Here is a 10,090-nt window from a genome sequence, read left to right as displayed (position 1 = left end):
AACCTGGCTCTGCCCAATTGGCTCTGGTGCCCTTGGCTGCCTGAGAAATGGGAAAGAGAGAGTCTTCTTTCTCTCTGGTTGTGTGAAGGCAATACTGGTGTCCTGGCACACTGCAGAAGGCCTAGTGACTGGGAATTGTTCCCTTCTTTCCTCCTGAAATCCAAGACCAGATTCATCTATCATCTTCCTATCTATCTATCTACCTATCTAACTATCTAACTATCATTCTATCTATCCTATGTCTGTCTATCTATCTATCTACCTACCTACCATTCTACCTAGGTATCTCTTTGCCATTCTTGGGTTGAACTCAAGGCCTGGGCACAGTCTGTAGCACTCTACTACTTGAGCCACAACCCCAATTGTGGATTATTCTATGTATGTGCTACCGAGGAATCATACCCAGGGCTTCTTGCATGCTAGACAAGCACTCTCTCAGTAATCCACATTCCCAGCTCCCTCATCTTTTCCTTAATGGTAGTTTTTAGGAAAGTATGTTGCCATTTTACCTCCTCAAGTTTAATTTTCTGAATACTGGATACTTCTATGAAACCTGGTATACTTTTCCCCTGCCTAGTTTGTTATGGTTCCTGCATTGGCCTCATAACAAAATGTAAATAAAGGCTCCTGAGAGCGTCAGTGTATCATATAAGGCACAGGCCTGGAACCCTGGAAGAGAAAAGCCATGGGCCTGAAATGAAGAGAACGATGCAGTATATGAAAGGAGCATATCTGAAATATAAATTAGTAAATAAAAGGAGAAGCACTGCATAAGGTCTGTTTGCATTCAGGGAGGTAATATACAGACATAAGTAGGTAGGGCACTGATACATAAAATTGGCCTTCTCTTTTTGAAATTTTTTTGTGGACATCCCAGGGCTTAACCTCAGGGCCCAATGCATTCCTCTGCTGTTTTTCCCAAAGCTGAGGCTTTATTACTGCCACAGCTCCACTTTCAGCCATCTGGTCATTAATTGGACATAAGCACCTCCCAGGCTTTCCTGCCTGGTCTGGCCTGTGTCTCCTTCTCGGCTTTCTCTCTCAAAGCTGGAACTCTGCCCTCTGGACCACTGTTCCTCTTCTGGTTTTCTGATGGTTTATTGGAGATAAGAGTTTCACAGAATTCTTGCTCAGGCTGAATTTGAACGGCAATCTCCCAAACAGGATTCAAGCGGCTTTCCTCAGGGATACACCAAGGAGTCCCTCCACACAAACCCTTAGTCTAAATCTCGAAAGGCACTAGAGAAAAAGAGATACATGAAGATGCTTCTAGTGGGTTCTAGATACTTAAGGTTGTAGACACACAACACTCATAATTACTAGATCATTTTATAAATTCACTGCAGCTCAATGCTAAGTGACAGAATTGACATGTCCTACGGACATTTGCTCCCAAATCCGGTGACACTCATTTCTCACTTTTGGCTTCAAACATGTGTCCCAGCGGAGATGAGGAGAGAAAATCTTTCTCAGGTAAAGCAGTTCTAAAGAATATTGGGTAGTTAATTTATAAATTCAAACCATTGGAATGACCCTGCTAAGAAGGCAGATTGTCCAGATTAAAAATGAAGAAGAAGAGAAAGAAGGTGCTAGTGGCTCTTCACTGTAATACCAGCTCCTCAGAGGGTGAGATGTAGATAATCTGAATTTGATTCCAGCCAGATTAGGAAAGTCCATAACACTTATTTCTAAGAGATCACAGAAAAACCCAGAAGTGGGGATGTGACTCAAGCTTAATGCATTACCCTTGAGTAAAATGTGCTGAGGGACAAGTTCTAGGCTCATAGTTCCACCCCAAGACCTGCCCCCTCAAAAAAAGCCTGTACTTCCATGTCTTTGGGTATGTATGGATATATTCCTATAGGTGAAGCTCCAGAGTAGCTATGATGAATGGCACCAAACTAGGTAATGTATATGCAATAAAATGATTTCACAACAGAGACTGCTTTCATGATAGTGCATGTTCCGGGGCTCCCCTCACTGTTCCCAGTGTAACCTGAGGGTTTCTCTGCATCCCAGGACTGCTGGAAGAAGTCTCTCTCATTGTCTGGACAGGCAGACAAAAGGCCTCAGTCCTGTACAACTGTGTAGCAAACAACTCCGTCCAGGTCAGATAGTGAGGATGAGTGTGGGTGGGCTCTGAAGTTCAGGAAAAATAGCACTCTTTGTACCCCATACTATTTCCCCAGTGCTCTGGTTTGACAGGAAGCCTTCATATGTGCCACCTTCTGTGACAGGCCACAACCTGTGCACTTATCCTGGTTTTGTGAGACTCTATTCCCGTGTTCAGATATAGTGCTCAATATAATTCAAGAGTCCTTCTGGCGGACAAGTAGGGCATTTAACCTAATGAAATGTTTCATTGCCTGTGATGATGGGCCTATGATGCCTCTCCTAGATTTCAGGAAGCTTGGGAAATCCAAGGACATATCTGGTAGCACAAAACTTCCTGTCATCTAGGGCTGGTGAACCTCATCAGGTTTTGAAACATTTGACCTCTCCTAGTTGGGCCCTGGGTGGCCAGGTTTTGGGGTTGAACACAGGGCCTGGGTGGTGACCATGAGCTCAGTGCAGAAGCCTGGTGCTTTACCATTTTGTGTAACAGCATCACTTCTTGTCTGTGTATGTGTGAGTGTGTGTGTGTGCACGCACACGTGGGAGCGGGCGCATAGGCACATACACGATTCTTGGAGGTTGAACTCAGGACCTGAGCACTGTACCTAGTTTCTGTTTTTTAAGTATAGCCCTCTCCTACTTGAGCCACAGAGCCACTTCAGGCTTGTTTTTTAGGGTATGGTCCTGAGAAATCAAACTCAGGGTATCATATTTGCAAAGCACTCTAACCCTAAGACACATTCCCAGCCCTATACTTCAGGTTTGTTTGTTTGTTTCTGTCTTTTTTCATTGTTGTAGAAGATGATGTCTGGGCCTGGGTGCTGTCCTTGAGCTCTTCAGCTCAAGTCTTGTGCTCTGAGTCCTTCAAAAGGTGCCTTGTGCTGAGTCCATTACACAGGTTTCTTTGTGCTATTTTTTTTTAAAGTATGCTGTGTGCTGTCCTACAAAAGGGTGCTATGTTCTTAGCCCTTGAGAGGTAGGTATCCCTGAAAATCACACACACACACACACACACACACACACACACACACACACACAGACACAAACACACACACAGAGACACACACACTAACAGAGGGTAACCATGCACCTGCTTATTGTGTGGGGTGGATGGAGAAGAGTCTCTCCCAGCCGTTGGGCTGAGGGATGGGTTTGATGCCATGGGCATCTGCTGGGGTTGGGAGGAAGCCCTGAGTTGAGGTGAGGCTGCTTCTTCCATGGCCTGTTAGCCTTAGGGCAGTCAGGGCACCACAAGGTCAGGATTGGGGGCGTGGTCGAGTGGGTTGGGGGCGTGACTGAGGAGACAACAGGATGTGGCCCAGGGCAAACAAATCTGCTGCACCCAGGGGCACATGGGGGCTGGCTCACTTGTGCAGCGTGGGTGGGGCAGCCCGGGAGAGAAGTAGGGGACAGAGAGAGACAGCAGAGAGAAGAGGAGGCACAAGCACCAGGGGAGGCGGCATCAGTGGCTGACTTCTGCTGCTGTAGGATCACGGGTCTGGGCCAGGAGCACAGAGCACACAAAGCCAGCAGAGCAGGCACATCCCCCCCAAAGGCCCTGAGAGGCTCAGCGGCCAAGTAGGCCCTGGGTCTGAGATTCCAGTGCCAGGAGTTCAGCTGGGCCTAGGGCGGGCTAAGCCCTGCCAACCGCCTGCCTCTGTCCTGGCCCCCTTTCTTGCCCTCCGCGTGGCATCACGTTTCAAACATGGGCTGCTGGCTCAGACCTGCAGTGCCTCTCAGAATCATCCAGTGATGTGCCCCTGGCCAGCTTGTGGCCCTGACCACGTCCTGGCCCCCCATCCTCTGCTCTGGGCCTGAGCATCTGCCATTATGCTGCGATTGCTGCCCGCTGCACCCAGAATGGCAGCCTATAGCATCTCCCAGCAGCACACATGAGTGGCCGTCCCATGGGCCCACACTGCATGACCTCTCCCAAACCCCCTTCCCCACCCCACCCGCGACTCCTGCTTCCCTTCTCATATCCCAACCTTGCCTCACCAGTGCCAGGGGCCAGCCCTGGCTCTGCCACAAATGCTCCTCAGGAGTGGGAGAGGGGCGTGGTTGTCAACCCAAGGATCCCACCCCAATCCCTAGTGTCAGTGTCCCAGGAAATGGGAAGATGCAGGGTTGGGTGAAAAGGGGGCATCACCAAGCCCCTGGCCTGGAGCAGTGTTCCCACACAACCCCACATCTTCACCCTTCCTCTCCTAGGTGGGAACTTAGTGGCTTTATAAAGAGGTGGGGAACAGCAACTCCACACCTGCATCCTCGGGTCTTTTCCTTTTCTCTGGGGGTGGGGGAAGGTGTTGGGTGCAGAAGATGGGGAAAACTTGCTGTGTGAGTCCTTGTCCTCTGTTCTCAGTCACCCTCTCACCTGAGGAGGGTATTGGAAAATCCCACTAGGGAGGTGAGAGCACTGGGGTCAGATGAAAGGTGAATATCTGGGAGGAACACACTCCCTCTGACACACATACACTCGGCCTGTCCCCCACCCCCACCCCAGCTGTCAACAGTACTCACAGGTTGGTCACATTTCCCAGCTCTGCCAGCATATGCTGGTGTTCCTGGTCCATCTGTTCTACTTGTCCCTCCAAGAATCCACCCAGTCGCCCAGAAGCATCTAGGCTGGAAGTAGGGAGTCTGTCCATGTATGTAGCCTTTAGAACCCCATCCATTTCCTCAACACCACACCCACCCCAAGTCAGACACCCCCTTGGGGACCCCATGACCCCCTGCTTGTTTTCAGTCCTGGCTCTGAGGAGCCACCTGTCTGGGGATTCCTTCACCCAGCGTCCTGGCTTAGGGTTTTGGTGAATGGGGATTTAAGGCTGGTTGTTCACAAGGGGAAGGGTTTGGCTCTGGAGAAGGTGAGAGGCAGGGTGGTGCTGTGTCATTACAGTGGTGGTCCCCTTGAGTGGGAACCCTTGGTTCTGACAAGGGAATGGGGAATGGGAACCTGCATGCTCCAGCTGTACATTGTCCCAGATGAGTAACCAACAAACTTAAGAGAGGCACTACTCTGAGTCTCTGTGTGTGTGTGTGTGTGTGTGTGTGTGTGTGTGTGTGTGTGTGTGTGTGCATGAGAGAGAGAGAGAGAGAGAGAGAGAGAGAGAGAGAGAGAGAGAGAGAGAGAGAGAGAGAGAGAGAGAGAGAGAGAGAGAGAGAGAGAGAGATCATCTTGCTCCTTGTACAGCCTGACTGTGCTCAGGTGAGTGATCATTTGGCAAATTGCAGGTGCTGCATGGAAGACACTTCTGTCACTGTTCTGGATGTGTGTGTGTGTTGTGTGTGTGTGTGTGTGTGTGTGTGTGTGTGTGTGTGTGTGTGTGTGTGTCACCATGTCTAAAAACAACAAAAGCATTTTATTTCTCTGTGTGTATATACTTGTCGTTGTTCTTTTTTCATCAGTACCAAGTATGAGCCCAGCCACAATTTTTGTTTTCTCCTTCACAGTTTCATGGCTTCTTTATGGAAGATTTCAGTAGACATTCCTTTCCTCCGCTTTCCACCTCTCTTTTCCCCCTTTCCTGTAGCCCACAGTAGATGCTGGTCATGTGTTGGCCCTCCCCTAGGAGACCTGTGTGAACTCAAGTGGACAACTGTCCTTCTATCCCAGGCCAGAAGTTTGGTGAGGTGAGTATGTCCACAGCCACACTCTTCCAGACAGACACTCTGCTCTCAGTGTATAGTTGGAGCTAATTCAAGTGTTGGGAATGTGTCTGCCAAACATAATTAGGGAAGGAGATGGAGGAAAGGGTAGGGCAGGGGCTGTGAACTATGAGGTTTTGGGGGCTGGCGTACAGTGTGACATGGCAGATGTTTCACCATGACCAAAGATGGGAACCTTACCTAGGGCGTTTATGGTCTCTGTGGGCATCCAGGCCCAGGGTTCCGGGGCCCCACTGGTGGCGTGGATTCTCTCCCAGGGCAGTGCACCAGTGGTCAATCCTCCCTGGAGTCCTGCAGACTCCAATCTGTGTCCTGTCTGGGACATTTCAAGCTGTACAGTGGTAAGCAAGTCCATTCCCCCTGCTGGAGTCCACTTGGTATCAGGACATGGCAGTTAGACAGGGATCGATGGATGCCACTTTCTGTAACCTGCTATAGGCTGTCTGGAAGCAAAAGGGGACCACTGATTTTGGAACCCGTTAAGTTTGATTGGGACAATTTCAATACTACATTTTCCAGGTTTTTTAATTTAAGCTGGCAATTTCCACTAATGCTTTGGATGGACGATTTCAGCTGCCAAACAATGATGTTCAAAGCGGCACAGGCAGAGTTGCCAAGCCAGATTATTTCTTGCTTTGTATGTTGTGCCTTGACTGCCTTTCTCTGGTAGCTGCTGAATCGCCTCCAGTTCTCTCTAGGGTGACCACCTCAGTCGGGGACGTCCTGGGGAGCAGAGATTGTGACCTTGCCATACCCAGCCTGCCAGCTGTGAGCAGAGATGATTCCCAGCAACTGTACTGGATTCTGGGAGATTCAGAGACCCCAGGCTGCCCCAAAGACCCTTTGTCTGCAACATGAAACTTGGGGACTGGATGTGGTAGACCATCCTGGCTTGCCCCAGGGGGAAGAGAGGAGGCCTCTTGAGCCAGTCGTTCAGCTCAAGGCAACCTCGTTCATACCTGAGTGTGGAATTGAGTACCACAGAACTGGTTAGCTGCTGGACAGAGATCTTTGAGAAGATAGGCATCCTAGAGGCCCTGGAATCCAGTGAGTACATCATGGCTCACATCCTAGGAGTCAAAACAGTTAAGTGTGGTGCCACCAGGAGGGCCTGAAGAGGGAGGAGAGAGAACTGTGGGAGAACGACATCAGGCTTTGTCAGAGGAATAATTACAGGGGATTCTTACCTGAATCAGATGGGACTTTTCTGTAGTATTGTCATAGACAGATGCTCATTTATTTATCCGACAAACCTATACAGTGTGCACCATGCTCTGGGAGGTCTTAGACAATGATAAGTTCCAGGACTATTTCCACAGAACATGAAGAAACCTAGGTTTGAGCTGGATGCTGGTGCTTCAGGCCTGCCATCCTAGTTACTTAGGAAGCTGAGATCCCAGGATAGAGGCTTTTGGCCGGGGCAGGAAAGGCTGTAAGACTCTTGCCTTCAATTAACTACCAAAAACAAAACACCAGAAGTGGATGTATGGCTCAAGCCATAGACTGCTAACCTTGAGTAAAAAAGCTCAGGGATAGCACCTAGACTCTGAGTTCAAGGCCCATGACTGACACAAAGAAAGGAAAGACAGAGAGAGAGAGAAAGAGAGACAGACAGAGACAGAGACAGAGAGAGACAGAGTGAGAAAGAGAGAGAGAGAGAGGATGGTAGTACAGAGGGAGAAAAAGAGGAAAAGAAGGAAGAAGGGAGAACATGCAAGACTTGGTTTGGAGTCCCTGGATCAAGGGAGCCAACCATTCACAATCTCTGTGGGAACAGTTTCAGAGATTAAAACCATTATGTAGGATCAAGCCACTGACCCCTCAGCAAGTTCATGACATCCAGGAGCTGTGTGCTCAACCGACTGCAGAGGAAAGCAGCCTCAGTAGACCCTAGGGATCAGGGTGGGTCACTAGGTTTCAACCATCCCTGGCCCCAACGAGTTTATTTTCTGGTCAGATAAGAAGAAAGTGTCCAAGGGCTAGGGAGGTATTGGGGTGAGGGAGTGTGAAGGGGGGAGGCAAGTGATAATTAGGAAGATGAAGAGGGAGGATGATCCCAGGTCAGGTGTGTCAGGATATTTTAGCCATGATCTCACCTGACAACCTAGACTACCAGTGATAGAGCCTTTGATCAAGCCACACTGCTATTAAGTGTCCTGGCCCCTTGGTTTCACCATTGACGACCTGGCTGTCATTCACTACAGGATGCCTGTGCAGTACATCCTTGGGGGCTGGGATTTTCAAGTGCTCAATCGGGCTCAATCTGAATATGACACCCCTGGTGTTCATTCCTCCACGAGAGACAGAGGTAAGCATGCCACTGGCACATAACAGCCTGGGAATGAGGGCGGGATTGGGACCCATGTTTCTCCCAGACTTCATCTAGAAGGTGCTAGGGCCCAGTGACTGCCATTCCCAGTGGCAGAAGGGGGTCTCTTTGCTGGCTCAGTCTTTAGTCGAGATGGCAGATTTGGGATTCAGAGAGGGCAGACTGAAGGTGGGGCAGGGCTGGGTAGAGACTGGTGGGAAAACTAGAGGCACAGGGGTCTGAGCAGGGTTGCTTTTTTGATAATACTCAAACACAGGAATATTCCTGGGATAGATCAGCCCTTCCCAAGAGAGAGGGAGTTAGAGCCCCCCCAGTCTCAATCACTTGACCAAGAAACCCTTTGGTTCTCATATCATGTTTTTGGATAACTAGATCTCACCGTACTGTCCAGTTTTGAGGCAGGACTTTTAGAAATCCTGAGTCTTTGATAATGTCAGGGGATCCTCAGTATCAGATCATTCTTGAACGTCCTAATTTGGTGCATGGTCAGTAACATCTAAGACTGCCATGGTGTAGGACAAATTATCTTTAGAATCATAGCAGGGTGGGATCTGTTCTGAGAGTCTTGATTATTACATGTGAGCTTTGATCACCCGTGTGCCCACCTGCTTCCCTTTCTTGGGTGGATCTTTGCTAAGGAATGCTTAAAATTAGGGGGTGTCTTGTTTTTTTTTTAAATTTAATTTTATTTTATTTGTGAACATACTGTACAGAGGGATACAATTGCATGGGCAGGCTAATGTGTACATTTCTTACCATGCATTGCAGCCTCCTCCTTTGTTTACCCTTCACATCACTTCCAGGCGTAGCCCCTCCGCCCCAATCCCAATCCTTCTCTTTCACCCCTCCCCCCCCCGTCCCCCTCACTGACGTTGTAAAGCTTGTTTTGGACATGAAAACTTGTACTTCTCCTTGTTGCAACAGGTCCACCTGTATCCTTAAACAACTGGTTTTTCCCCATCTCTCCACAAGTTATACTGACATCAAATATAGTGAAAACAGGGGTTATACTGTGGGGGAGGGACATACAAAGCAACAAAGAGATAATCTTATAAATATGTTAGAAACACATGCATGAAAGAAAAAAAACATTAAAATACATATCTAAGGGTTCATTTTCCTGACATCACATTATCTGAACTTTTCTGCTTGCCTCATAAATATACTAGATATTGCAAATAAGGGAAACAATGGGACCTATGTTTCTTTGGGCCTGGCTTACTTCACTTAATATAATTTTTTCCAAGTTTTCCCATTTCCTACCATATGGGGCAATGTCATTCTTTCTGATGGAGGCAGAGAATTACATTGTGTACACATACCACATTTTCATAATCAATTCATCTACTGAGGGGCATCTGGGTTGGTTCCAGATCTGAGCTATGGTAAATAATGCTGCAATAAACATAGTGGTGCTGGTAGCTTTAGTGTGGTCTTGTTTGTAAACATTTGGGTAAATGCCCAAAAGTGGGATTGCTGGGTCATAGGGGAGTTCTATGTGAAGTCTTTTGAGGAACCTCCATACTGCTTTCCAAAGTGGTTGAACAAGTTTACATTCCCACCAACAATGAGGTAAGGTTCCTTTCTGTCACATCCCCTCCAGCATCTGTTGTTGTTAGAGTTCTTGATTTTTGCCGTTCTAACTGGAGTGAGGTGGTATCTCAATGTTGTTTTGATTTGCATTTCTTTTATGCCTAGAGATGTTGAACATTTTTTCATGTGTCTATTAGCCATCCTTCTTTCTTCTTCAGAGAAGTTTCTCTTTAAGTCTTTCCCCCACTTATTTATTGGGCAGTTGTTTCTTTGAGGATTTGTTGTTGGGGGGTTTAATTTTTTGAGTTCCAAGTATATTTTAGATATGAGACCCTTGTCCGTTGTATGGCTAGTAAAGATCGTCTCCCAATCCGTGGGCTTTCTATTGATCTTGCTAGCAATGCTATTTGCCCTGCAGAAGCTCTGCAACTTTATGCAATCCCA

Source organism: Dipodomys merriami, unplaced genomic scaffold (genome assembly GCF_024711535.1).
Source record: "Dipodomys merriami isolate MVZ:Mamm:240054 unplaced genomic scaffold, mDipMer1.0.p SCAF_164, whole genome shotgun sequence".
NCBI classification, from domain to species: Eukaryota; Metazoa; Chordata; class Mammalia; order Rodentia; family Heteromyidae; genus Dipodomys; species Dipodomys merriami.
Note: the sequence above shows the minus strand (reverse complement) of the source record.